The sequence below is a fragment of the Vulpes vulpes genome, chromosome X, assembly GCF_048418805.1.
Source record: "Vulpes vulpes isolate BD-2025 chromosome X, VulVul3, whole genome shotgun sequence".
Taxonomy (NCBI): Eukaryota; Metazoa; Chordata; class Mammalia; order Carnivora; family Canidae; genus Vulpes; species Vulpes vulpes.
The window spans coordinates 66371245-66398580 of record NC_132796.1 but is presented as its reverse complement, the minus strand read 5'-3'; the positions used below and the strand labels follow the sequence as shown (position 1 = coordinate 66398580).

Below are 27336 nucleotides of genomic sequence, written 5' to 3'. Positions count from 1 at the left end.
GAATATTTATATTTCTATAGCATTTCTTTTAAAAGAAAATCACAAGTTATACTTATTAAATTGGACAAAAGAAGCAAGTAATTGTTTTCTTTTTTAAGAAGATTTTTATTTATTTATTTGACAGAGAAAGAGAGAGAGAGCACACAAGCAGGGGTACTGGCAGACAGAGGGAGTGGGAGAAGCAAGCTTCCCACTAAACAGAAAGCCTGACTTGAGGCTTGACCCTGGTATCATGACCTGAGCCAAAGGCAGATGCCTAACTGAGCCACCAAGGCATCCCAGAAGTAAGATAGTTGAATCAATTATCAAAATCTCCCCCAAAAATGTCCAGGGCCAGATGACTTCCCATGGCAATTCTACCAGACAGCTAAAAAAGAATCAGTACCTATTCTTCTGAAACTATTCCAAAGTAATAGAATTGGAGGGGGAAAAAATCCAAACTCTTTCTATGAGGCCAGGATTGCCTTGATTCAAAAATGAATCACTCTACTACTATAAAGAGAACTACTGTCAATATCTCAGACAAATATGGATGCAAAACTCTGAATAAAATACTAGCAAATTGAATCCAACAGTTCATTAAGAGAATTATTCACCATGATCAAGTGGGATTGAGAATATTATTCTCAAATCAATCAACGTGATATAACACATTAATAAAAGGTTAGGAAACATTTGATACCCTCAATAAATGCAGAAAAAGCATTTGACAAAGTACAATGATTAAAAACACTCAACAAAGTAGAGATAGAACATATCTCAATATCATATAGGCCATATATTAAAAACCTACAGCTAATAACATCATCAATAAGGGAAATCTGAGAAATTTTACTTTATGGTTAGGGACAAGACAAGGATGCCCACTTTTACCAGTTATTTAACATAGTCCTGTAAGTCCTACACTCAGGAATAAGACAATAGAAAGAAATAAAAGATAACCCAAATTGACAAGAAAGACATCAAACTCACAATTTGTAGACAACATGGTAGTCTATATGGAAAACGCAAAGGACTCTACCAAAAATTTGTTAAAAATGATACACAAATTCAGTAGAGTCACAGGATACAGAATCAACATTCAGAAACCTGTTTCATCTCTATCCTCCAATAATGAAGGGGCAGAATGAGAAATCCAGGAATTTACTCCATTTGCAATTGCATCAAAAGCCATAAGATACCTAGAAATAAGCCTACTCAATACAGTTCAAGATTTGTACTTTGAAAACCATAAAGCAGTGATGAAAGAAATTGAAGATGACACAATTAAATAGAAAAATAATCCATGCTCGTGGATTGGAAGAACACATATTGTTAAAATGTCTATACTACCCAAAGCAATCTAGGTATTTGGTGCAGGCCTGGTCAAGATACCAGCAGTCTTTTTCACAGAGCTAGCAGAAACAATCCTACAATTTATATAGAACCAGAAGACACCCTGAATAGTGAAAAGAATCTTGAGAAAGGAAAATAAAATCTGGAGGCAAATGATTCCTTATTTCGATTTATATTACAAAGTTGTGGTGATGCAGGCAGTATGGTACTGGAATGAAAACAGACCCTTAGATCAATGGAGCAGAATAGAAAACCCAGAAATGGACCCTCAGCTCTATGTTCAACTAATCTTTGACAAAGCAGGAAGGAATATTTAATGGAAAATAGTCTTTTCAACAAATGTTGAGAAAAGTAGACAGTAACATGCAAAGGAATGAAAATGGACCACTTTCTTACATCATACACAAAAATTCAAAATGGATGAAAGACCTAAATATGATACAGGAAACCATCAAAATCCTAGAGGATAACACAGGCATTAAGCTCTTTGATATAGGTATAGCAACTTCTTACCAGAAACGTCTCTTGAGGCAAGAGAACAAAAGTAAAAATCATTATTGAGATGTCATCAAGATAAAAAGCTTCTGCACAGTGAAGGAAGCAATCAACAAAACTAAAAGGCAATCTGATTAATTAGATGATATATTTGCAAACAATATATCTGATAAAGGATTAGTATCCTGGGATCCCTGGGTGGCGCAGCGGTTTGGCGCCTGCCTTTGGCCCAGGGCACAATCCTGGAGATCCAGGATCGAATCCCACGTCGGGCTCCCGGTGCATGGAGCCTGCTTCTCCCTCTGCCTATGTCTCTGCCTCTCTCTCTCTCTCTCTCTGTGTGACTATCATAAATAAATAAAAATTAAAAAAGGATTAGTATCCAAAATATGTAAAGAATTTCTAAAAGTCAACACCCCCAAAAAACCAAATAATCCTGTTAAAACATCGGTAGAAGACATGAATAGACATTTTTCCAAAGAAGACATACAGATGATAACAGACACATGAAGAGATGCTGAACATCACTTATCATCATTGGAATGCAAATCAAAACTACAATGAGATGTAGATGTGTAGATGTACACCTGTCAGAATGGCTGAATTTAACAACACAAGAAACTACAGGTTTTTATCAAAGATGCAGAGAAAGGAGAACCTTCTCACACTATTGGTGGGAATGTAAACTGGTGCAGCCATTCTGGAAAATAGTATGGAACTTCCTCAAACCTGAATAGTGGAACTACCCTATGATCTAGCAATTGAACTACAGATATTTACCCAAAGATACAAAAATACTAATTCCAAGTAATACATACCCCCTAATATTTATAGTAGCATTATCAACAATACCTAAATTATGGAAAGAGCTCAAAAGTCCTTCAACTGATATATCTCCATTGTGTGTGTGTGTGTGTGTATGCAATTATATATTATATATATATAATGGTATTCCATTATATTTCCTTATTTTTTTAAGTTTTTAAATAAAAAATTATTTATTCATGAGAGACACAGAGAGGCAGAGACATAGGCAGAGAGAGAAGCAGGCTCCCTGCGAGGAACCTGATATAGGACTCGATCCCAGAACCCTGAGATCACGACCTGAGCCAAAGACAGATTCTCAACCACTGAGCCACCCAGGTGCCCCAATAAAAATCTTTTAAAAAAAAAGAAAGAAAGAAAACAGATGAACATAGGGGAAGGGAAGGAAATATATAATAAGATGAAAACAGATAGGGAGACAAACCATAAAAGACTCAACTATAGGTAACTGAGGGTTTGCTGGAGGGGAGATGGGTGGCAAGAAGAGAAAATTGGGTGATGGACATTAAGAAGTGCACTTGATGTAATGAGCACTAGGCTCAATACTTTTTTTTGTTTGTTTGCTGTTATTTGTGCATTGCAGATATTTATCAGTACCCCTGACCTCGAAGTACTAAATGCCAGTAGCACCCACCTCCAATAGGGATGGCCAAAAATTGCCAAAATTCCCCCCCGGGGGTGGGACGGGCTAAATCTTCCTTCCGGAGTGGTGAGTCACTGATGCAGACCCCTTACAGATCATGGATATACAGTAGCAAAACAGTGCTGTTTCTCCTAATGGATGAGGGAGGAGTGCAGCAGAATTTCAGGGCTGGAAATGTCCACAGACACTATCTAAGAAACGACTCCCTTCATGGCACAAACAAAGATGTGGAGGCCCAGAGGAGTGACATGATATCTTCATCTTTGAAAACCAATGTTTTCTGGGACGCCTGGGTGGCTCAGCAGTTGAGCGTCTGCCTTCGGCTCAGGGCGTGATCCTGGGGTCCCCAAATCGAGTCCCACATTGGGTTCCCCGCCGGGAGCCTGCATCACCCCCTGCCTATGTCTCTGCCCCTCTCTGTGGGTCTCTCATGAATAAATAAAATCTTTAAAAAAGCAAAAACAAATAAACAACAACAAAAAAAAACAATGGTTTCAACATCATGTTCCAAAGCACATTCCACATGGCACTAGTTCCTTAAGTCATTTCTCTAAAAACAGGTTCTGGGGTCTCCTAAGTGGGAGAAACACTTCATACCAAATCATTCACTTGCAAGTAAGAAAAACTTTTAAAAATTTCATTTACACAAGGACGTCTCAAAGATTTCTGATCCTGGATCCTCTTCTCATGTCTGATCCCTACTTAACAGGAAGCTGAGCGCCTCTGCCCTTAGGGCGCGAACGCACTAACTACCAGGTACTCTCCCCCTCTTGGAGGGCTGTTTTAAACCTGTCTGTGGTACTCCGAAATTCCTTATGAGGCATGCCAACTATTCCAGTTTTCAGGTGGGACATTTAACCGAGGGTAAAACACTTTTTTTTTTTTTTTTTTTTTGGTAAACCCAGTTTGGTTTACTGGTTGGAATGACAGATGATTTTAAGCAATTCATCCTGTGCTAGGCACCAAGGAAATTCTAAAAGAAGGCTTCTTCTGAGGCCCTCTCTGACCATCCCAAGCACCCTTTCTTGTGGTCCCTACCATTCATTTGGCACTTAACACATACTGCTTTTTGTTTTGGGTGGGTGTGGCCTTCTTCCCTCAACCTGACCAGTTTCCAGCAGGCTAAGGACTATGTTTTATGAATCTTCATATAAATTATCCTCTTGCTATGTTAACATATCATGCAATAAATCCTTTTTAAGCTATTTCTTTTAAAAATGTGCTCAACACAAATAATCTTTTTATAAACTGGTATTCAATATAGAGGCCTGGGTTTAAGTACAGAAAGGTTCTCCCAGCAGAAACCATGTTTACCTGGTCCCTGTAACGCTTTTATATCTGTCCTTGGAGTATACTGCTAGAACGCTGACACCTGAGCCCATGTTCGCCGGCAAAATAGGGTATGGGTTATCAAGGCAATAAGGCATATTTTTTTTTTACACAATTCAGGATTTGTAGGATTTTCAAAATAGTAACATTCCGGCTTGCCGTTGAAGCCGACGGAGTCAACATAAAACAGGCCCTGAATCGGACAGTCCAGTTCATCCAGTTTATGGAGCTGCAGGTCAGCAATCATTCTGAAGTCCTTTACAAACTTGAAAGCCCCGCCTCCGGTGGCGCAGAGGGTGGTGCGTAGGCTGGAGAAGTTCTCGCCGCGCATCTGAATAAACCTGTGCATGGCACAGCTGGGGAAGCGGATGAAGTGCAGGTTCCTTTTGCGCCCACACCCGGTCAAATTTTTCATTTCTAGATGGACGTCTCGGATCCCGGTTTTCCCATAAGCCATATTAGAAGTGAAATACTTCATGATGCTCTTCAGGTTCTCCACCTCTTCTTGTTCCTCTTCAGCTGTAATATCCTTCGGTTCGAGGTAGACCAATTTAATCAGCGTTCCGCCGATATCCATGCTGAACCATGGGAATGGCAGCCTGTGTTTCCTCATTCTCCTCTGCAGCAGGCATTTCTTGGCTGGGGAGTCGTGCTGAGGGGGCAGTGGCTGCGGCTGGAGCTCTGGCAAGAGTGGGAGGCGCGGGGGCTGGACTGGCGGCGGGTGGAAGCCATTGTGCAGCAGCGCGTTCATGGCTGCAGCGCCGGTGTCGGCGGGGGCCCCCGGGGCGTGCGTGGCTGAGTGCTCCGACCGCCCGCCCGGGTCACCCAACCGGGGGGCTGGTGCGGCGGCGCGCGGGCCCCGGCTCAGGCGGCCTCTCTGGAGGTCGTTCTCGGGCGTCTTTATTTCCCCGGATCCTCCCTGCGGTTTCTGATTCAGCAGCCGCAGAGCCGGCGCCGGGGGATGGCGAGCCCGGCGCTCCTCCCCTTCTCCCACAGGCTCCTCCCAGCTCCTCCGCTTTCTGCCCCGCGCGCCTGCCTCGCCGCGCCCGCCGCCGGGAGCATGCAGGCTCCTGGCACGGAACCGGGGATCCCCGCGGACCCCCAGCCGGGGCCCCCACAACCTGCCTCCCCCTGATCCCGGGCCGCGCGACTAAAAACGCTGCTTCCTTGCCTCCCCCTTTATACAATTTTAAGTGCTAGGGTTTTCTCTTGGTGATCTAAAATAATATTGAACACTGAGAGTTAGAAAATACAAGTATATTTTCACTATTATCAATGTGCCTTAATAATGTGGAAGAAGGGGCAGTCCAGCTGGCTCAGCCCGGGTGGCTCAGCGGTTTAATGCCACCTTTGGCCCAGGGCGTGATCCTAGAGACTGGGGATCGAGTCCCATGGAGCCTGCTTCTCCCTCTGCCTGTGTCTCTGCCTCTTTCTCTGTCACTCATGAATAATTAAATAAAATCTTTAAAAAAAATAATGTGGAAGAAGTTTCTACTTATTTTGGTATTGCTATGCATTTCTTTTTTATCCCCTTGTCATATAGCCTTATCTATTTTTTCTATAAGTTTTAAAGTTTTATTTTTCACATTTAGATCTACACTCTATCTGGTATTAATATTTGTGTGTCTTGTTGGGTATCAGTGTTATGCTGAAATCAGTTTGCCAGAGATGATTGGGTGCATCTCTTCCCAATTTTCCATTCCTTAACATCATGGTTTACCCCATGGTGGGAGTATTTATACTACAGAAATTGGCAAGTAATCAAAATCAGGCTCCAAATCTCCATGTTTTAGAGAATGTGTTGCTAAACATTCCTTGTCACATCACTGAAGGAGGGATCTAATTTTGTCATAGACAAAGTTGTTATGACTATTTGTCATAACATCACTTAATGTATAATTCATCCTTTATTCACTGAGTGAATAAATTTCTGTGAAACAGAAATTACTTTGAAGAATTGAATATTTTTGTGTATAAAAAATAATTTATCAAGTACTTAGTAAAATAATTAAGCCAAGATTAAATTGTGTAGTTAATGATCTTAATGTGTTTTTTATTACCAAGATATATAATATATTGATTTTATTAAAAGAACAAAATATATAGATAAAATTCTGAGTAAAAATGTCTTTTTATTTTTATTTATTTTTTTAATTTTTATTTTTTGTATATTTTTAATTGGAGTTTGATTTGCCAACATATAACATAACACCCAGTGCTTATCCCATCAAGTGCCCCCCTCAGTCACCCCATCCCCCCGCCGACCTCCCTTTTCACTACCCCTTGTTCATTGGCCGCACTACTATATCAAATCTTTAAAAACCTTAGTAGTGTGGCCAATGGTAAGTAATAAGGAATAAAATCTAAGAATGAGGCACCCCTAAAATCAGCGCTTAAGTGACCACCATTGACTGAAATCAAAGCTCTCTCTGAAGTGTGAGCTATTCTACAACCTTTCTAAATATTTTGAAGAAAGTATTTATTTGCAGATAATCTCTAGATAAAATTTAGGACTTGCTAAAACTGTATGAAATAGGATTTCTTTATGCCATTTAATCCATGGAAACTTAAACTAATGTCTTTTTTTTTTTTTTAATTTATGATAGTCACACACACACACAGAGAGAGAGAGAGGCAGAGACACAGGCAGAAGGAGAAGCAGGCTCCATGCACCGGGAGCCCGACGTGGGATTCGATCCCGGACCTCCAGGATCGTGCCCTGGGCCAAAGGCAGGCACCAAACCGCTGCGCCACCCAGGGATCCCTAAACTAATGTCTTATATTAAATGTTTCCAATGTTTTCTGAAGTTCACAATATTTTGTTCAAGAATTTCAAAATAGGTATATGAAGGATAAATTGGAATAGCTGGGTTTAAAAAAATATATTTTATTTATTTATTCTTGAGAAACACAGAGAGCCAGAGACACAGGCAGAGGGAGAAGCAGGCTCCATGGCAGGAAGCCTGATGTGGGATTGGGATCATGCCCTGAACCAAAGTAGACACTCAACCACTGAGCCACCCAGGCATCCCTGAACCAAAGTAGACACTCAACCACTGAGCCACCCAGCCACCCAGGCATCAGGAAGCCTGATGTGGGATTGGGATCATGCCCTGAACCAAAGTAGACACTCAACCACTGAGCCACCCAGGCGTCCCTGGAATAGCTGGCTTATTTAAAATATTCATCCATAGTCAAATAAAGCCATAAAGTTTCATAAATGGTGGGAAACCTTAGTGGATATTTGAACAACTGATTTTAGAGACAAGAAAATTGAGGGCCAGAGAAGTTAACTAACATTTGAGTTAGTTGGTCATGTGCCCAGCAGAATGTATGTTGCTTATAGTGACTCTCTTCCTTTTTATTACACATACATATCATTTACATATGACAAAAAAATATCCCCTTGGATAAGGACTACTGAGCAATTCTGACCATTGGACCATTGGAACAAAAGTTTGTTGTGTCCTCTATTGCACCCAGTGGCTATGTTTGTTGGTACTTTCTTACATAATGCACAGAAGATGGAAAATGGCTTTCACTTCCTATTCTAGGGCATGTCCTTATACCAACATTATTTTCTAGCATGACTATTCTGTGTAGATTTTCAATTAAGTTTGAGATTTCCAAGTATATAGACTTTAGGAATGAAGAATATAGGGGGAAACTTCTAGGCAATTAGGGTTTCATTAATGATAGCTAATGAGCAAGGATAAAAGTGATATAATGTATGTAAGTGTGAACTAGAAACAAATTACTTTGGAAATACTTAAGAAATACAACTAATACAATTTATTTAGCTAGATATCAACCATCTAGGTCAGAGGCACTATGGAAACAGCTGATTCCACTAGATGAGAAGATAAGAGATATCAGGCTACCATTTTACATGCTCTCAGCCATTTAAATCTAAATTTGTGTAACCAAGAGTTTAGAACAGGGGTTTCTCTTAAGGTATTTAGAATTAAGTAAACCTGGATTCAGATCCCTTTTTTGCCTTCGTTATTTGTGAAATCTCAGATAATACATTTTATAAATCTTGGGATTTAAAAAAAAGATTCTAAAATCATGAAGTATTTCAAATATAAAAGTAAAGACTATAGCAAACACCTATGTTCTCTCCATCCATGTTTGAAAAATACCAAATATATTTTTGATATTTGATGCAGATTTATTTATAATAAATACAGTTTTACTTCTCTCTAATCTCATGCATGTCCCATCATCCACAGAAATACCTACTGCCCTGGAGATGATATTTTTACATCCCATGAGTGCATTTTTACAATTTTTTATTGTAAAAAATAACATAAAATTTACCATCTTAACCATTTTATTATTTTTTAAAAATTAAAGATTTATTTATTTTAGAGATAGGGGAGAAGCAGTGGGAGAGGGAGGGAGAGAGAATCTTAAACAGACTCTTTGCTGAGCTCAAACCCTGACATGGGACTCAATTTCATGACCCTAACATCACTACCTGAGCTGAAACCAAGAATTGGATGCTTAACTGACTGTGCCACCCAGGTGCCCCTATTTTTTTTATTTAAATTCCAGCATAGCTAACACACAGTATTATATTAGTTTTAGGTATACAGTATAGTGATTTAATAATCCATACATTACCCAGTGCTCATCACAACAGGTGCATTCCTTAATCCCCATCACCAATTTCACCCATTCCCCTACCCACCTCCCCTCTGGTAACCATCAGTTTGCTTTCTATAGTTCAGAGTATGTTTCTTGATTTGTTCCTTTTTCCTTTGCTCATTTTCTTTTTGTTTCTTAGATGCTATGTATGGGAGAAATCATATTTGTCTTTATCTGACTTATTTCGCATAGCATTATATTCTCTAGCTCCATCAATGTCATTGCAAATGATAAGATTTTATTCTTTTTTATGGCATTATATATATATATATATATATATATATATATATATATATATATATATAATCTATGGATGGACATTTGGGGACATTCACTACTGGTTATTGTATATAACCCTGCTATAAGCATAGGGTTGCATGTATCTCTTTGAATTAATGTTTCTGTAATTTTTAGGTAAATACTCAGTAGTATGATTACTGGATAATAGGGCAGTGCTATTATTTAATATTGAGGAACCTCCACACAATTTTCCATAGTGGCAACACCAGTTTGCATTCCTATAAGCAGTGCATGTGGTTTTCTTTTCCTTCACATCCTCACCATTTATTGTTTCTTGTGTATTTGATTTCAGCCATTCTGACAAGTATGAAATGATACCTCATTATAGTTTTTATTTACATTTTCCTGTTGATGAGTGATGTTGAGAATCTTTTCAATTGTTGGCCATCTGGATGTTTTCTTTGGAGAAATGTCCCTTCGTGTCTTCTGCCTATTTTTAATTAGAGTATTTGTTTTTTGGGTGTTGAGTTGTATAAGTTCTTTATAAGTTTTGGATACTAATCTTTTATTGGATATGTCATTTGCAAATATCTTTTCCATTCCATAAAAAGCAGTAGGCTGCTTTTTCTTTTTGTTGATCATTTACTGTGCAGAAGCTTTTTATTTTAATGGAATCCCAATAGTTTATTTTTGCTTTTATTTCCCTTGCCTCAGGAGACATATCTAGAAAAATATTGCTACAGCTGATGTCAAAGAAGTTATTGCCTGTGCTATCTGCTAAGATTTTTATGGTTTCAGATCTTTCATTTAAGTCTTTAATCTATTTGGAATTTATTTTGGGGTATAGTGAAAGAAAGTGGTCTAGTTTCATTCTTTTGCATGTAATTATCCAGTTTTCCCAATATTATTTGTTGAAGAGACTGTTTTATCCCCCAGTGGATATTCCTTCCTACATTGCCAGATGATTGACCATATGATTTTGGGTTAATTTTTGTGTTCTCTATTCTATTCTATTGATCTATATGTCTATTTTTGTGCCAGTACCATACTGTTTTGATTACTACATCTGAGTAATATCAATTGAAGTCTGGAACAGTGATAACTCCATCTTTGGTTTTCCTTTTAAATTTGCTATGGCAATTTGGGACCTTTTGTGTTTCCATATACATTTTAGGATTCTTTGTTCCAGTTCTGTGAAAAATGCTGTTGGTATCTTGATAAGAATTGAATTAAATCTTTAGAATGCTTTGGGTATTACAGAAGTTTTAACAATATTTGTTCTTCCAATCTATGAGCATGGAGTGTCTTTCCATTACTTTGTGTCATGTTCAGTTGCTTTCATCAGTGTTATAGCTTTCAGAGTACATATCTTTAATCTATTTGGTTCAGTTTATTCTTAGATATTTTATTCTTTTTGGTGCAATTTTAAATGGGACTGTTTTCTTATTTTCTCTTTCTGCTTGTTCATTAGTGTATAGAAATGCAACATATTTCTGCACATTGATTTTTTTTATCTTGTGACTTTGCTGAATTTGTGTATTAGTTTTAGCAGGTTTGTGTGTGTGTGAAATCTTTAGGGTTTTCCATATAGAGTATTTTGTCATCTGTAAATAGTGAATGTTTTACTTATTCCTTACCAATTTGGATACCTTTTATTGATTTTTGTTGTTTAATTGCTGTGGCTAGGACTTCCAGTACTATGTTGACTAAAAGTGCTGAGAGTGGACATCCTTGCCTTATTCCTGATTTTAGGGGAAAGCTGTCAGTTTTTCCCCATTAGGTATAATGTTTGCTGTATGTTTTCCTATGGCCTTTATTATGTTGTGGTGTTTCCTCTAAACCTACTTTGTTGAGGGCTTTTATGATGAATGGATGTTGTACTTTGTCAAATGCTTTTCCTGTGTCTATTGAAATGCTCATAAGGTTTTTATCCTTACTCTTATTGATGTGATGTAACACATCAATTGAATTGTGACTATTCCACCACACTTAGATACTGGGAATAAAGCCTACTTGACTGTGGTGAATGATTTTTTAAAATATATTTTTGGTTTCTGTTTGCTAGTATTTTTTGAGGATTTTGGCATGTAGGTTCATCAAAGATATTGGCCTTTAGCTCTCTCTCTTTTTTTCGTATCTTTATCAGATTTTGGTATCAGGGTAATGCTGGCCTTGCGGAATGAATTTCGAAGTTTTCCTTCCATTTTAATTTTTTGGAATAGTTTGAGAATAGGTATTAACTCTTCTTTAAATGTTTGGAAAGAAGATATTGTATATATATACAATGGAATATTACTCAGCCATTAGAAACGACAAATACCCACCATTTGCTTCGACATGGATAAAACTGTAAGGTTTATGCTGAGTGAAGTAAGTCAATTGGAGGACAAACATTATATGGTCTCATTCGTTCAGGTAATATAAAAAATAGTGAAAAGGATTAAAGGGGAAAGGAGAGAAAATGGGTGGGAAATATCAGTGAGGGTGACAGAACATGAGAGACACCTAACTCTGGGAAACGAACAAGGGGTAGAGGAAGGGGAGGTGAGTGGGGGGATGGGTTAACTGAGTGATGGGTACTGAGGGGGGCACTTGATGGAATGAGCACTGGGTGTTAGGCTATATGTTAGCAAATCAAACTCCAATAAAAAAGTATACAAAAAAAGCAATAAAAAATTCCACTTCACTTAAAAAAATAAATGGTTGGTAGAATTCATCTGTGAAGGAATCTAGTCTTGGACTTTTGTTCATTGGAAGTTTTTTGATTACTGATTCAATCTCCTTCCTGGTATTTGGTTCATTCAAATTTTCTATTTCTTCCTGCTTCAATTTGGCAGATATTCGAGGAGATATTTTTTATCATTTTATTTTGTGATTTCCTTGACTGATTTTTTAATAGAAGTATTTATTTTTACTGTTTTTGTGTTTTACATTCATACTGTCACTCTGGTCTCTTCTCTTCACTCAAAGAGTCCCCTTTCATATCTCTTACAGGACTAGTTTAGTGGTCATAAACCCCTATAGTTTTTGCTTATCTGGGAAGCTCTTTATCTCTCCTTCTATTCTGAACGATAGCCTTGCTGGATAGAAAAATCTTGGCTACAGATTTTTCCCACTCAGCATATTAATTATATCATGCCATGTATTTCTGGTTTTCCAAGTTTCTGGTGAAAAATCTACTAATAGATTTATGAGAGTCCCCTTGTATGTCACTGTCTTCTTGTCTTGCTGCTTTGTAAATTTTTTTATCACTCCTTTGACATTTATTTTATTTTATTATTTTATTGTTAATGGTTTTATTTATTTATTTTATTTTAGAGAGATTGAGCACTAGTATGGGTATGGGAGGAGGGAGAGGGAGAGAATCTCAAGCGGACTCTATTTTAAGCATGAAGCCCAATGCAGGTCTTCATCTCATGACTCTGAGATCATGACCTGAGCCAAAACCAAGAGTCAATTATTCAACCGACTGAGCCACCCAGGCACCCCCATTTAAATTATATTACATGTCTTGGTGTGGATCTACTTTTGCTGATTTTGCTTGGGGATTCTCTCTGTGCCTCCTGGATCTAGATATCTGTTTTCTTCCCCAGATTAGGAAAGTTTTCAGCTATTATTTCTTCAAATACATTTGCTGCCTCCTTTTTCTCTCACTTCTTGTGGCATTCCTATAATGTAAATTTTAATGCATGTGATGAAGTAATTGACTCCATAAGTCTATTCTAATTTTGCATAATTCTTTTTCTTTCTTTCTTTCTTTCTTTTTTATTTTTTATTGGTGTTCAATTTGCCAACATGTAGAATAACATCAAGTGCTCATCCCATCAAGTGCCCCCTTCAGTGCCCATCACCCAGTCACCCCCACCCCCCACCCACCTCCCGTTCCACCATCCCTAGTTCGTTTCACAGAGTTAGGAGACTTTCATGTTTTGTCTCCCTTTCTGATACTTCCAACTCATTTTGTCTCCTTTCCCCCTATTCCCTTTCACTATTTTTTATATTCCCCAAATAAATGAGACCATATAATGTTTGTCCTTCTCTTTCCTTCATGGATGTATCTTGCAAGAAGTTGCTGTGGCCAAGTTCAAGAAGGGTGTTGCCTGTGTTCTCCTCTAGGATTTTGATGGAATCTTGTCTCACATTAAGATCTTTCATCCATTTTGAGTTTATATTTGTGTATGGTGTAAGAGAATGGTCTAGCTTCATTCTTCCGCATGTGAATGTGCTATTTTCCCAGCACCATTTATTGAAGAGACTTTCTTCGAGTGGATAGTCTGTGCTCCTTTGTCAACCATAAAGTTGAGGGTCTACTTCTGGATTCTCTATTCTGTTCCATTGATCTATGTGTCTATTTTTTTTGCCAGTATCACACTGTCTTGATGACCACAGCTTTGTAGTACAACCTGAAATCTGGCATTGTGATGCCCCCAGATATGGTTTTATTTTTTAATATTCCCCTGGCTATTCGGGGTCTTTTCTGATTCCACACAAATCTTAAAATAATTTGTTCCAACTCTCTGAAGAAAGTCCATGGTATTTTGATAGGGATTGCATTAAACGTGTAAATTGCCCTGGGTAACATTGACATTTTCACAATATTAATTCTTCCAATTCATGAGCATGGAAAAATTTTCAATCTCTTTGTGTCTTCTTTAATTTCTTTCAGAAGTGTTCTATAGTTTTTAGGGTATAGATCCTTTATCTCTTTGCTTATGTTTACTCCTAGGTATCTGATATATTTTGGGTGCAATTGTAAATAGGATTGACTCCTTAATTTCTCTTTCTTCAGGCTCATTGTTAGTATAGAGAAATGCCAGTGACTTCTGGGTGTTTATTTTATATCCTGCCACACTGCCAAATTGCTGTATGAGTTCTAGTAATCTTGGGGTGGAGTCTTTTGGGTTTTCTATGTAAAGTATCATATCATCTACAAAGAGGGATAGTTTGACTTCTTTGCCGCTTTGAATGCCTTTTATTTCTTTTTGATGCCTGATTGCTGAGGCTAGGACTTCTAGTACTATGTTGAATAGCAGTGGTGAGAGTGGACATCCCAGTCTTGTTCCTGATCTTAGGGGAAAGGCTCCCAGTGCCTCCCCATTGAGAATGATATTTGCTGTGGGCTTTTTGTAGATGGCTTTTAAGATGCTGAGGAATGTTCCCTCTATCCCTACACTCTGAAGAGATTTAATAAAGAACAGATGCTGTATTTTGTCAAATGTTTTTCTGCATCTATGGAGAGAATCATATAGTTCTTGTATTTTCTCTTGTTGATATGATCTATCACGTTGATTGCTTTACGAGTGTTGAACCAGCCTTGTGTCCCAGGGATAAATCCCACTTGGTCATGTTGAATAATCTTCTTAATGTATTCTTGGATCCTATTGACTAGTATCTTGTTGAGAATTTTTGCATCCATGTTCATCAGGGATATTGGTCTATAATTCTCCTTTTTGGTGGGGTCTTTGTCTGGTTTTGGAATTAAGGTGAGGATGGCCTCATAGAACGAGTCTGGAAGTATTCCATCTCTTTCTATCTTTCCAAACAGCTTTAGTAGAATAGGTATGGTTTCTTCATTAAACATTTGATAGAATTCCCCAGGGAAGCCATCTGGCCCCGGACTTTTGTGTCTTGGGAGGTTTTTGATGACTGCTTCAATTTCCTCCCTGGTTATTGGCCTGTTCAGTTTTCTGTTTCTCCAGTTCCAGTTTCGGTAGTTTGTGATTTTCCAGAAATGCATCCGATTCCTCTAGATTGCCTAATTTATTGGCGTATAGCTGCTCATAATATATTTTTAAAATCCTTTGTGTCCTTGGTGTTAGTCGTGATCTCTCCTTTCTCAGTCATGATTTTATTAATTTGAGTCATTTCTCTATTCTTTTTAATAAGGCTGGCTAATGGTTTATCTATCTTATTAATTCTTTCAAAGAACCAACTCCTGGTTTTGTTGATCTATTCCACAGTTTTTCTGTTCTCTATTTCATTGAGTTCTGCTCGAATCTTTATTAACTATCTTCTTCTGCTGGGTGTAGGATATATTTGCTCTTTTTTCTCTGGCTCCTTTAGGTGCAAGGTTAGCTTTTGTATTTGAGTTCTTTCCAGTTTTTGGATGGATGCTTTTATTGGGTTGTATTTCCCCCACGGGACTGCTTTTGCTGTATACCAAAGATTTTGAACGGTTGCATCTTCATTCTCATTAGTCTCCATTAATCTTTTAATTTCTTCTCTAATTTCCTGGTTGACCCTTTCATCTTTTAGCAGAATGGTCCTTAACCTCCACCTGGTTGAAATCCTTCCAAACTTCTTATGATTTATTTATTTTTTTATTTTTTATTTTTAAAAAAAATTTATTTTTTATTGGTGTTCAATTTAACAACATACAGAATAACACCCAGTGCTCATCCCTTCAAGTGCCCCCCTCAGTGCCCGTCACCCATTCACCCCCACTCCCTGCCCTCCTCCCCTTGCACCACCCCTAGGTCGTTTCCCAGAGTTAGGAGTCTTTATGTTCTGTCTCCCTTTCTGATATTTCCCACAGATTTCTTCTCCCTTCCCTTATATTCCCTTTCACTATTATTTATATTCCCCAAATGAATGAGAACATATAATGGTTGTCCTTCTCCGATTGACTTACTTCACTCATCATAATACCCTCCAGTTCCATCCACGTTGAAGCAAATGGTGGGTATTTGTCGTTTCTAATGGCTGAGTAATATTCCATTGTATACTTAAACCACATCTTCTTTATCCATTCATCTTTCAGTGGACACCGAGGCTCCTTCCACAGTTTGGCTATCGTGGACATTGCTGCTATAAACATCGGGATGCAGGTGTCCTGGTGTTTCACTGCATCTGTATCTTTGGGGTAAATCCCCAACAGTGCAATTGCTGGGTCATAGGGCAAGTCTATTTTTAACTCTTTGAGAAACCTCCACACAGTTTTCCAGAGTGGCTGCAACAGTTCACATTCCCACCAACAGTGTAAGTGTGTTCCCTTTTCTCCGCATCTTCTCCAACATTTGTGGTTTCCTGCCTTGTTAATTTTCCACATTCTCACTGGTGTGAGGTGGTATCTCATTGTGGTTTTGATTTGTATTTCCCTGATGGTAAGTGATGCAGAGAAAGATCTAAATGTGAGACGAGATTCCATCAAAATCCTAGAGGAGAACACAGGCAACACCCTTTTTGAACTCGGCCACAGTAACTTCTTGCAAGATATATCCTTGAAGCCAAAAGAAACAAAAGCAAAAAATAACTATTGGGACTTCATCAAGATAAGAAGCTTTTGCTCAGCAAAGGATACAGTCAACAAAACTAAAAGACAACCTACAGAATGGTAGAAGATATTTGAAAATGACCTATCAGATAAAGGGCTACTTTCCAAGATCTATAAAGAACTTCTTAAACTCAACACCAAAGAAACAAACAATCCAATCATGAAATTGGCAAAAGACATGAAGAGATATCTCACAGAGGAAGACATAGACATTGCCATCATGCACATGAGAAAATGTTCTTATTATGATTTAGTTCTAATTTCAAAGCATTATGGTCTGAAAATATGGAGGCTACAATCCCAATCTTTTGCTGTCGGTTAAGACCTGATTTGTGTCCCAGTATGTGGTCTATTCTGGAGAAAGTTTCATGTGCACTTGAGAAGAATGTGTATTCAGTTACGTTTGGATGTAAAGTTCTGTAAATATCTGTGAAATCCATCTGGTCCAGAGTATCATTTAAAGCTCTTGTTTCGGGATCCCTGGGTGGCGCAGCGGTTTGGCGCCTGCCTTTGGCCCAGGGCGCGATCCTGGAGACCCGGGATCGAATCCCACGACGGGCTCCCGGTGCATGGAGCCTGCTTCTCCCTCTGCCTGTGTCTCTGCCTCTCTCTTTCTCTCTCTGTGACTATCATAAATAAATAAAAATTAAAAAAAAATAAAGCTCTTGTTTCTTTGGAGATGTTGTGCTTAGAAGACGTGTCGATTGTAGAAAGTGCTACATTGAAGTCACCAAGTATAAGTGTATTATTATCTAAGTATGTCTTAACTTGGGTTATTATTTGATATATATATTTGGCAGCTCCCACATTCGGGGCATATATATTTATGATTTTTAAGTCCTCTTATTGGATGGATCCTTTATGTATGGTATAGTGTCCCTCTTCATCTCTCACTACAGTCTTCGGGATAAACTTTAGTTTATCTGATATAAGGATGGCTACCCCTGTTTACTTTTGAGGACCATTTGAATGGTGCATGGTTCTCCAACCTTTTATTTTCAGGCTGTAGGTATTCTTAAGTCTAATATGAGTCTCCTGTAGACAGCAAGAAATGGGTCTTGCTTTTTTATCCAGTCTGAAACCCTGCGCCTTTTGATGGTTTCATTAAGCCCATTCATGTTCAGAGTCACTATTGAAAGATATGAATTTAGTGTCATCTTGATATCTATTCAGTCCCTGTTTTTGTGGATTGTTCCCTTGGACTTCCTCTTTCTATTACAGAATCTCCCCTTAGTATTTCTTTCAGAGCTGGTTTGGTGGTCACATATTCTTTCAGTTTCTGCCTATCTTGGAAGCTCTTTATCTCTCCTTCTATTCTGAATGAGAGCCTTGCTGGATAAAGTATTCTTGGCTGCATGTTCTTTTCATTTAACCCTGAATATATCCTGCCAGCCCTTTCTGGCCTGCCAGGTCTCTGTGGAGAGGTCTGCTGTTAATCTAATATTTCTCCCCATAAAGGTTAGTGATTTCTTGTCTCTTGCTGTTTTAAGGATCTTCTCTTTATCTTTGGAATTTGCAAGCTTCACTATTAAATTTCGAGTTGTTGAGAGGTTTTTATTGATTTTAGCGGGGATCTTTCTATTTCCTGGATCTGAATGCGTGTTTTCCTTCCCCGATTAGGAAAGTTTTCAGCTATGATTTGTTCAAATACACTTTCTGGACCTCTGTCCCTTTTCGCGCCCTCTGGAACCCTAATTAAACACAGATTTTTTTTTCTTCTGAGGCTCTCATTTATTTCCCTTAACCAATCCTCATGATCTTTTATTTTTTAATTTTTTAAATTTTTTTATTTTCATTTTTTTAATAAATTTATTTTTTTTGTTTTAAATTTAACAACATACAGAATAACACCCAGTGCTCATCCCATCAAGTGCCCACCTCAGTGCCTGTCACCCATTCACCCCCACTCCCCGCCCTCTTCCCCTTCCACCTCCCCTAGTTTGTTTCCCAGAGTTAGGAGTCTTTATGTTCTGTCTCCATTTCTGATATTTCCCACACATTTCTTCTCCCTTCCCTTATATTCCCTTTTACTATTATTTATATTCCTCAAATGAATGAGAATATATCATGTTGTCCTTCTCCGATTGACTTTCTTCACTCATCATAATACCCTCCAGTTCCATCCACGTTGAAGCAAATGGTGGGTATTTGTCGTTTCTAATGGCTGAGTAATATTCCTTTGTATACTTAAACCACAGATTCTTTATCCATTCATCTTTCAATGGACACCGAGGCTCCTTCCACAGTTTGCCTATTGTGGACATTGCTGCTATTAACATCAGGGAGCAGGTGTCCCGGTGTTTCATTGCATCTGTATCTTTGGGGTAAATCCCCAACAGTGCAATTGCTTGGTCATAGGGAAGGTCTATTTTTAACTCTTTGAGGAACCTCCACACAGTTTTCCAGAGTGGCTGCAACAGGTCACATTCCTACCAACAGTGTAAGAGGGTTCCCTCTTCTCCGCATCCTCTCCAACATTTGTTGTTTCCTGCCTTGTTAATTTTCCCCATTCTCACTGGTGTGAGGTGGCATCTCATTGTGGTTTTGATTTGTATTTCCCTGATGGCAAGTGATGCAGAGCATTTTCTCATGTGCTTATTGGCAATGTCTATGTCTTCCTCTCTGAGATTTCTGTTCATGTCTTTTGCCCATTTCATGATTGGATTGTTTGTTTCTTTGCTGTTGAGTTTAAGAAGTTCTTTATAGATCTTGGAAACTAGCCCTTTATCTGCTATGTCATTTGCAAGTATTTTCTCCCATTCTGTAGGTTGTCTTTTAGTTTTGTTGACTGTATCCTTTGCTGTGCAAAAGCTTCTTAACTTGATGAAGTACCAATAGTTCATTTTTGCTATTGTTTCTTTTGCCTTTTTGGATGTATCTTGCAAGAAGTTACTGTGGCCAAGTTCAAATAGGGTGTTACCTGTGTTCTCCTCTAGGATTTTGATGGAATCTTGTCTCACATTTAGATCTTTCATCCATTTTGAGTTTATCTTTGTATGGTGCAAGAGAGTGGTCTAGTTTCATTATTCTACATGTGGATGTCCCATTTTCCCAGCACCATTATTAAAGAGACTGTCTTTCTTCCAATGGATAGTCTTTCCTTTATCGAATATTAGTTGACAATAAAGTTCAGGGTCCACTTCTGGGTTCTCTATTCTGTTCCATTGATCTATGTCTGTTTTTGTGCCAGTGTCACACTGTCTTGATGACCATAGCTTTGTAGTACAATCTGAAATTTGGCATTGTGATGCCCCCAGATATGGTTTTCTTTTATAAAATTCCCCTGGCTATTCGGGGTCTTTTCTGATTCCACACAAATCTTAAAATAATTTGTTCTAACTCTCTGATTAAAGTCCATGTTATTTTGATAGGAATTGCATTAAACGTGTAAATTGCCCTGGGTAACATTGACATTTTCACAATATTAATTCTGCCAATCCATAAGCATGGAATATTTTTCCATCTCTTTGTGTCTTCCTCAATTTCTTTCAGAAGTGTTCTTTAGTTTTTAGGGTATAGATCCTTTACCTCTTTGGTTAGGTTTATTCCTAGGTATCTTATGCTTTGGGGTGTAATTGTAAATGGGATTGACTCCTTAATTTCCCTTTTCAGTCTCATTGTTAGTGTATAGAAATGCCACTGACTTCTGGACATTGATTTTGTAGCCTTCCACAATGCTAAACTGCTGTATGAGTTCTAGCAATCTTGGGGTGGAGGCTTTTGGGTTTTCTACATAGAGTATCTTGTTATTGGCGAAGAGGGAGAGTTTGACTTCTTCTTTGGCAATTTGAATGCCTTTTATTTCTTTCTGTTGCCTGATTGCTGAGGCAAGGACTTCTAGTACTATGTTGAATAGCAGTGGTGAGAGTGGACATCCCTGTCTTTTTCCTGATAGTAGGGGAAAGGCTCCCAGTGTTTCCCCATTGAGAATGATATTTGCTGTGGGCTTTTCGTAGATGACTTTTAAGATGTTGTTGAATATTCCCTCTATCCCTACACTCTGAAGATTTTTGATCAGGAATGGATGCTGTATTTTGTCAAATGCTTTCTCTGCATAATGAGAGGATCATATGGTTCTTGGTTTTCTCTTGCTGATATGATGAATCACATTGTTTTATGAGTGTTCCTTATGATCTTTTAATTGTTTTTCTCTTTTTTCCTCTGTTTCCCTCTTTGCCATCAGCTTGTCTTCTATGTTACTCACTTGTTATTCTGCTTCGTTAACCTTCGTCATTAGCACCTCCAGTTTGGATTGCATCTCATTTAATTGATTTTTAATTTTTCCCTGATTTGATCTAAATTCTGCAGTCATTGAGTATCTTGAATCATTTATTTTTTTTCTAGAGCCATGAGTTTCTTTATAATTGTGATCTGAATTGACTTTCTGACATTGAATTATAATCCAAATTTTGTAAATCTGTAGGAGAGTATACTGTTTCTGATTCTTTCTTTGTGATGATTTATTCATTTTGCTCAGTGCAGAGTGGGTAAAAACATGTTGTACTGGAAAAAGGAGAAAAAGAGAGAAAACAAAGTGTGGGGGGGAAACAAACAGAAAACAAAAAAACAAGTGGGAGTATCCTCTGATTCTATATACTGTAAATTCCTCGACTTCCCCTGGAACTTTCCCGTGCTGCTTGGTCAATAACTTGCTTTTCCCTGGTCCTTCCAGCTGATCTTCTGGTGGAGGGGCCTCTGTGCTGATTCTCAGGTGTGTGCACCTAGAGGATCTGCCCTGCCTACTGTCAGGTGCAAGGCTCAGTGTTAGCTATTTATCCTGTGATGCCCCTGCTCAATCCCAGGTACAGGGCCACACCAGGAGAAGGAGCAATGGTGGCAGCGGCCAGCTCTCCAATTCTGGAGTCAGCTCCTGCAGTTAACTCCCGCAGCTCCAGCCTGCAGGGGCTTAGATGCTCTGGGGTAGGGTACACCTATTTGCACAGCTCAGGGCCACCCAGCGGCAGGAGAATCCCTGTTGTCCTGTGCCCTCCCGGCCTCTGCCTGTCTCGGGGGGATTGTCGGATCTTGGGCTGTGTCCCCCAGCGACCTTGGCTCCGGGTCTGCACTGCTGGATTTGCGCTCCTGGGCCCCGCAGACCCCTCCGTTCCTAGCTGCTGCCTGAGCTGCTCCCGGGGCCCTGCTGTGCATGCGCTCCACCCCTTTATGGAGCTTGGCCCATGGTGTATGATGCACTCTCCCCGAGGCACACTCCCTGTTAGTGCCCCTGGGAGCATGAGGACTTCACTGCCTCTCCTGGGATCCTGCCTGAGCTCCCCGTAGCACCTTTCCGTCAGGGAAGATTGGTAAAACTCCCACTTCTCTGGCACTGGGCTTTCCTGTCCTGGGGGCACTCGCCGCGTGGCCTTAGCCCGGCTCCTTGCGGGGGCCACTCCCCCTTGGATGCTTTTTTATTTCTTTATTTTTTTCCATCTTCCTTCCTTGATAGAAGCACAAACTCTTCTCACTGTAGCATTCCAGCTGTTCTCTCTTTAAATCTCAGATCGAATTCGTAGGTTTACAGAATGATTTGAAAGTTATCTAGGTAAGTTGGTGGGGACAGGTGACTTGGGGACCCTACTCTTCAACCATCTTGCCCCCTCTCCCCGGGTATATCTTATATAATGCAGGGTTAGTTTACAGATACCTTTTATGTGTTGAAGTCTTTCTAAGTTAAAATTGTACTTTTTTCTTAGTAAAAGTTGAATGTCTGATTTCTATATTGATGTTTTGACATCTCACCCTCAGTAGATGGTTCTGAAATCTCATCAGTTGGGTGTTCATTAGGTTAAGAATGACTAGTTGGACATATTTTTCTTAACTGTTTTTAAACTTATTCCTCTTAGGTTCTGTTAAAACCTCTTATACTGGTCCTATTTTCTGGAGAACTCTAAGTCACTTTTTTAATCTTCCATAGTCACACATATATTTCACTCAGTCTCATTTTATTTCTTATAGATTTACTGACATAAAGTTATCATTTAATGTATGATTATTATAATGTATCTATATAAACTTATCAAGGTTTAGTAATCGCAATTGTAAATATAACCAATATTATCAATACAAATGTAATTGCTATTGCTAATTGTGAACACTATTGTTAATATACTGTTATTAATAGTAATGCATGATACCTCATGTTGTGAAATATTCAGAGTGCATGGATTTTAATCATATAGCTAATGTAGTTACTTTTTCAAAAAAATATCTCAAACATTAACAGTTTTATTCCAGTGTAGATCTTATGGAATATCTTAATTAAATAGCAAGTACCTATTATCTTTAAGATACAGAGATAGATACCAAGGGTATATACTCATATGAGAGTTTAGACCTTTGAGGAACTTGTAGTCTTATTGGGAATACAAAGTACATCATAAATCACAGAATCTCTGGGTACAAAACTTCCCTTTCTTAGTTTGCTCAGGTTCCTTTAACAAAATAACATAGATTGGGTGACTTAAACAACGGACATTTATTCTTTTGCACCAAGATCAAGGCACTAGAAGATTTGGCATCTGGTGAGGACCTGCTTCTTGGCTTGTAAATAGCCCTTTTTTAACTGGGTACACACGTGGTCTTTCCAAGGTATGTGCTTATGGAGACATCTCTTTGTCTTCTTCTTCTTCTTCTAAGGGCATTTATCCCATCACAAGCCTCCCATCCTCCTGACCTAATCTAATTTAACTCTATTTCTCAAAGGCCCCACCTACTTAATACCATTATATTTGTGTTAGGGCTTAAATATATGAATTTTCAGGGGACACAAGCGTACAGCTCATAAAAGTCCTTAAAGTTAATTTTACTTGATCCTTAAATCCTCTTACACTCCATAAAATAGTCACACTGTCTCTTATTATTTCCAATAATGAGAACTTCATTTCCTGAGGCAGCAGCTCCCTCTGTGTTGAATTCATACTGATTACTAGAAAGTTCTTTTTAAAATTTAGTTTAGAGGCACCTGGGTGGCTCAGTTGGTTGAGCATCTGACTCTTGATTTAGGCTCAGGTCGTGATCTCAGAGTCCTGGGATTGAGTCCTGCCTGGGGCTCTGCATTCAGCTGGGAGTCTGCTTGAGATCTTCTCTCCAGTTTCCTCTGCCCCTCCCTGACTTTGTTCACATGTGCTCTCTCTTTCTCTCTCTCTCTCTCAAATAAATATTTGAAACATAAATAAATGAATAAAATTTAGTTGAAAGTAATCTCTCAATAGTGTTTAACCATTGGCCCTGGCTCTATCATTTGGAGCCCTATAGAATCATTCTATTTACTCCTTAAATAGGAATCCCTAGAGTAGCTAAAGATAATTAGCATATTGCATCTTGCCCATCCCCAAAATTTCTCCAAGATATATTCATCTCTAGTCTTCTCAGAAATTTATCCTGTATAATCTTTTTATTCTCTTGGATCCTGGCCTTCCTACATGCATAAAATGTTAAATAAAACAATATTACACACATTAAGTACTAAATAAGTAAGGTAAGCAATGGCAGTTAAAGGAGTTCAGAGAAGGGAATATTAACTGAAGTCCAAGTGATTAGACAGGGTTTAGTGATTGAAGTCATACTTGCACAGGGCCTTAACACAGGAATGTGAGAGAGGGTAATATGAAAAAAAGCCCCCCAAATTGTGCTGTATGTGGCTTTTTCAGGAGCTATGTTCAGATTAGTTTAGTTCAACTGCATGGCAAGTATAGGCATTGAATTACTTCACTGAAATCCATTAAAAAAATATCTGTACCGGGGTGCCTGTTTTCAGCTCAGGTCGTGATCTCAGGGTTGTGAGATTGAGCCTCACTTTGGGCTCCACACTCAGCAAAGAGTCTGCTTAAGGCTCTTCCCCTTCCTCCTCTGCCCCTCCCCCTGCTTTCTCTCTCTCTCTCTCTCTCTCAAAAATAAATAATTAAAAAAAATAGCTGTACCAAACTTTGATTGTTGTCCTATATTCTCCCTAAGAAACAATGGCCCATTTTAATACATTTCCTTATAAAGCAAGTGACACATGTATTTGCATTTCAGTGACTGCTTCAGTTTTAAGAATATCTCACGAAACATTTGCAGTGATGTGGATGGAACTAGAGGATATAATGCTAAGCAAAATAAGTCAACCAGAGAAAGACAATTATTATATGATCTCACTCATATGTGGAATTTAAGAAACAGAAATAATAATACATTGTATGTTAATTAATTGAATTTAAATTAAAAAAGACTATCCCATGAAAGTCTTAGATATATTATTTAGAGTGGAATGATTTTACTGTGCTGTAGTTTTCCAGGGAGAGACCTCTCCTGCCATAAATTAGATGCCTTTAAAGGTCGAGGTTCTTCAGATGAAGATATCAAATTATCTAAGTTTTTATTTTAGTGGAGTCCAGTTAATCCAAGACCAAAACAAATGTAACATTTCTATGACACTTTCACTGACTATCATAAACTGGGAGTGAAAAGAACTAAGGAAAGAAAGAAGAACATGGGGATAGAATGAGTAAGGATGTATTCATGTACTTATGAAATAAGCTGTGGGTAGGATATGTGTATTGTGCTAGCATATGTTGTGCTCAAAAGATAAGCTGTGTTGCATGTAGTGACATGGTATACTATGCTTATGATACATGTTGTATAACATTTTTGGTAAAGATATATATGTGGTAGTGCTTAGGTTACTTTTATCTACTTAATTCAGAGAATGGCTGATGATATCGGGATGGGTGAACTATTTGAATGAAAAACTTAGAAGTAGCTTCTCAAAAGGCCAGGTTGTAGGTACTGATATTGTGTGAAAGTTTTTATAATAAATCTCTTCTGGCAGCTTGAAAACATGTATTCATGTATTCATTATCCACCAAATAATAACTGACCATCTATTGTATATCAGCACTGTAATAGGCTCTGGAGATGGTAAGCAAAAACAGACAAGTCTTTCCCTTTGAGATTGTCATAGTTTAGTCAGAGAGACGGGCATTAATGTAATAATCATATGCATAGCTATTTGTTGACCTAAGTGTTCCAAAGAAAAAGAACAGGATACTATAAGAGAATACCATGGTGTGTGTTCTTTTATGTGTTCCATATGTTCTCTACTATACCTCCAGACACCAGCTGGTTGCTGCTACAGGTCCCAGTGGTATGATTCTCAAAAGGCTGATTATTCATTTGGGTTCCTAGAGAATTCAAGTCTTACCTAATTTATAACAGGTAATGGATGTGAGTGAAATTAGCCACTTATACATCTATCTCCCCAAGTAGAATGTGAGCTCCTGGAGAGCAGAAACTCATTTGACCCAGCCCTATATCTCTATCCCAGTGTTTGGCATATAGTATGAGGTCAGTAAGTGCTAGCTGGATGACTAAATTAATCCAACTGTAATTTAGTATAGGTTAAAAATATATTCTGAACCAAGATTTTTCATCAATACTGCAGAACCACAAGACCACTTTAATTATGTTCTAATTCCATTCTTTTAAACTCTATAGTCAATTTCAAAATATGCATTTGAAGTTCAGTTAGAGGTGTGTAAATCAAAGTGATTTTTTAAAAGATCTAATTTAGGAAATAATCAAACTTTGCATTGACTCTATTGATTTGAGAGCAAAGCTTTAAAATTCAAAATAAATCCCACGTAGCTTCAGTGAATATATTGGGCAGATAGTAATGCTGCTAAATCCAAACTTGATTGTGACTGTGGTGATGAGTTCAAAAAATTTCCACCAGTATTATCTTTTTTAGGGGGATGAGGCAGCTAATTGCATTTAATAAGCAGTTTACTGTTTTCTAAGTCCTTTGCTTTTCAGTTTACAACTGACACTGATTCTGCTAAAACTCTTTCCAGAGGCTAAAATATTTCTGCATATATCTGGTATATTTAAGTTACACCCCAGAATGAGATAGGAATATTACAGAAGCAAGACTGTGAAAAGAATTTAGAAAGGTAAATATGTTTCTGGTTGTCTTGCCACAATAAATGTGGATAACTCAGTAGATGATTATAGTACAATAAGAATGCTAAAAGATAACTCTGAGTCAGATAGTGACATGGTCTTCAACACTGTCTTGATCTTCATGGTGGAGGCCGCAATTCCCTGCCAGTTTAAAACTGGTCAAGGAAAAGGAAAAGATAGGCTCCCATAGAACTCAAATTCTTCTTAGTGATCTGTTGTTTACTTGTAGGCTGAAAGTGCCTGATGATATTTCTTCTAATTTTTCTAATGTATTCCTGGCCCTGCTGCTCTGATGGCCTCAGGCAAACTCTATCGTAAAAAATGAAGGTGTACTTCGCAGGTATAATAAAAGTGCATACGTGCAAATAGGTTTGTCAGTTGATATGCTCATATCAACTTAAAAGAACTTCACATTTGGATATTCGGGAGGAGGGGCAAGATGGCGGCAGAGTAGGGTCTCCAAGTCACTTGTCCTCAACAAATTACCTAGAAAACATTCAAATCATCCTGAAAATCTACGAATTCAGCCTGAGATTTAAAGAGAGACCAGCTGGAACGCTACAGTGAGAAGAGTTCGCGCTTCTATCAAGGTAGGAAGACGGGGGAA

At 38.4% G+C, this 27336-nt stretch overlaps 1 pseudogene; it reads right to left on the bottom strand.

The window, feature by feature from the left end:
- Positions 1-127: 127 nt before the first annotated feature.
- On the bottom strand, positions 128-25943 carry LOC112910219 (pantothenate kinase 1 pseudogene; annotated as a pseudogene).
- Between the last annotated feature and the right edge of the window lie 1393 nt (positions 25944-27336).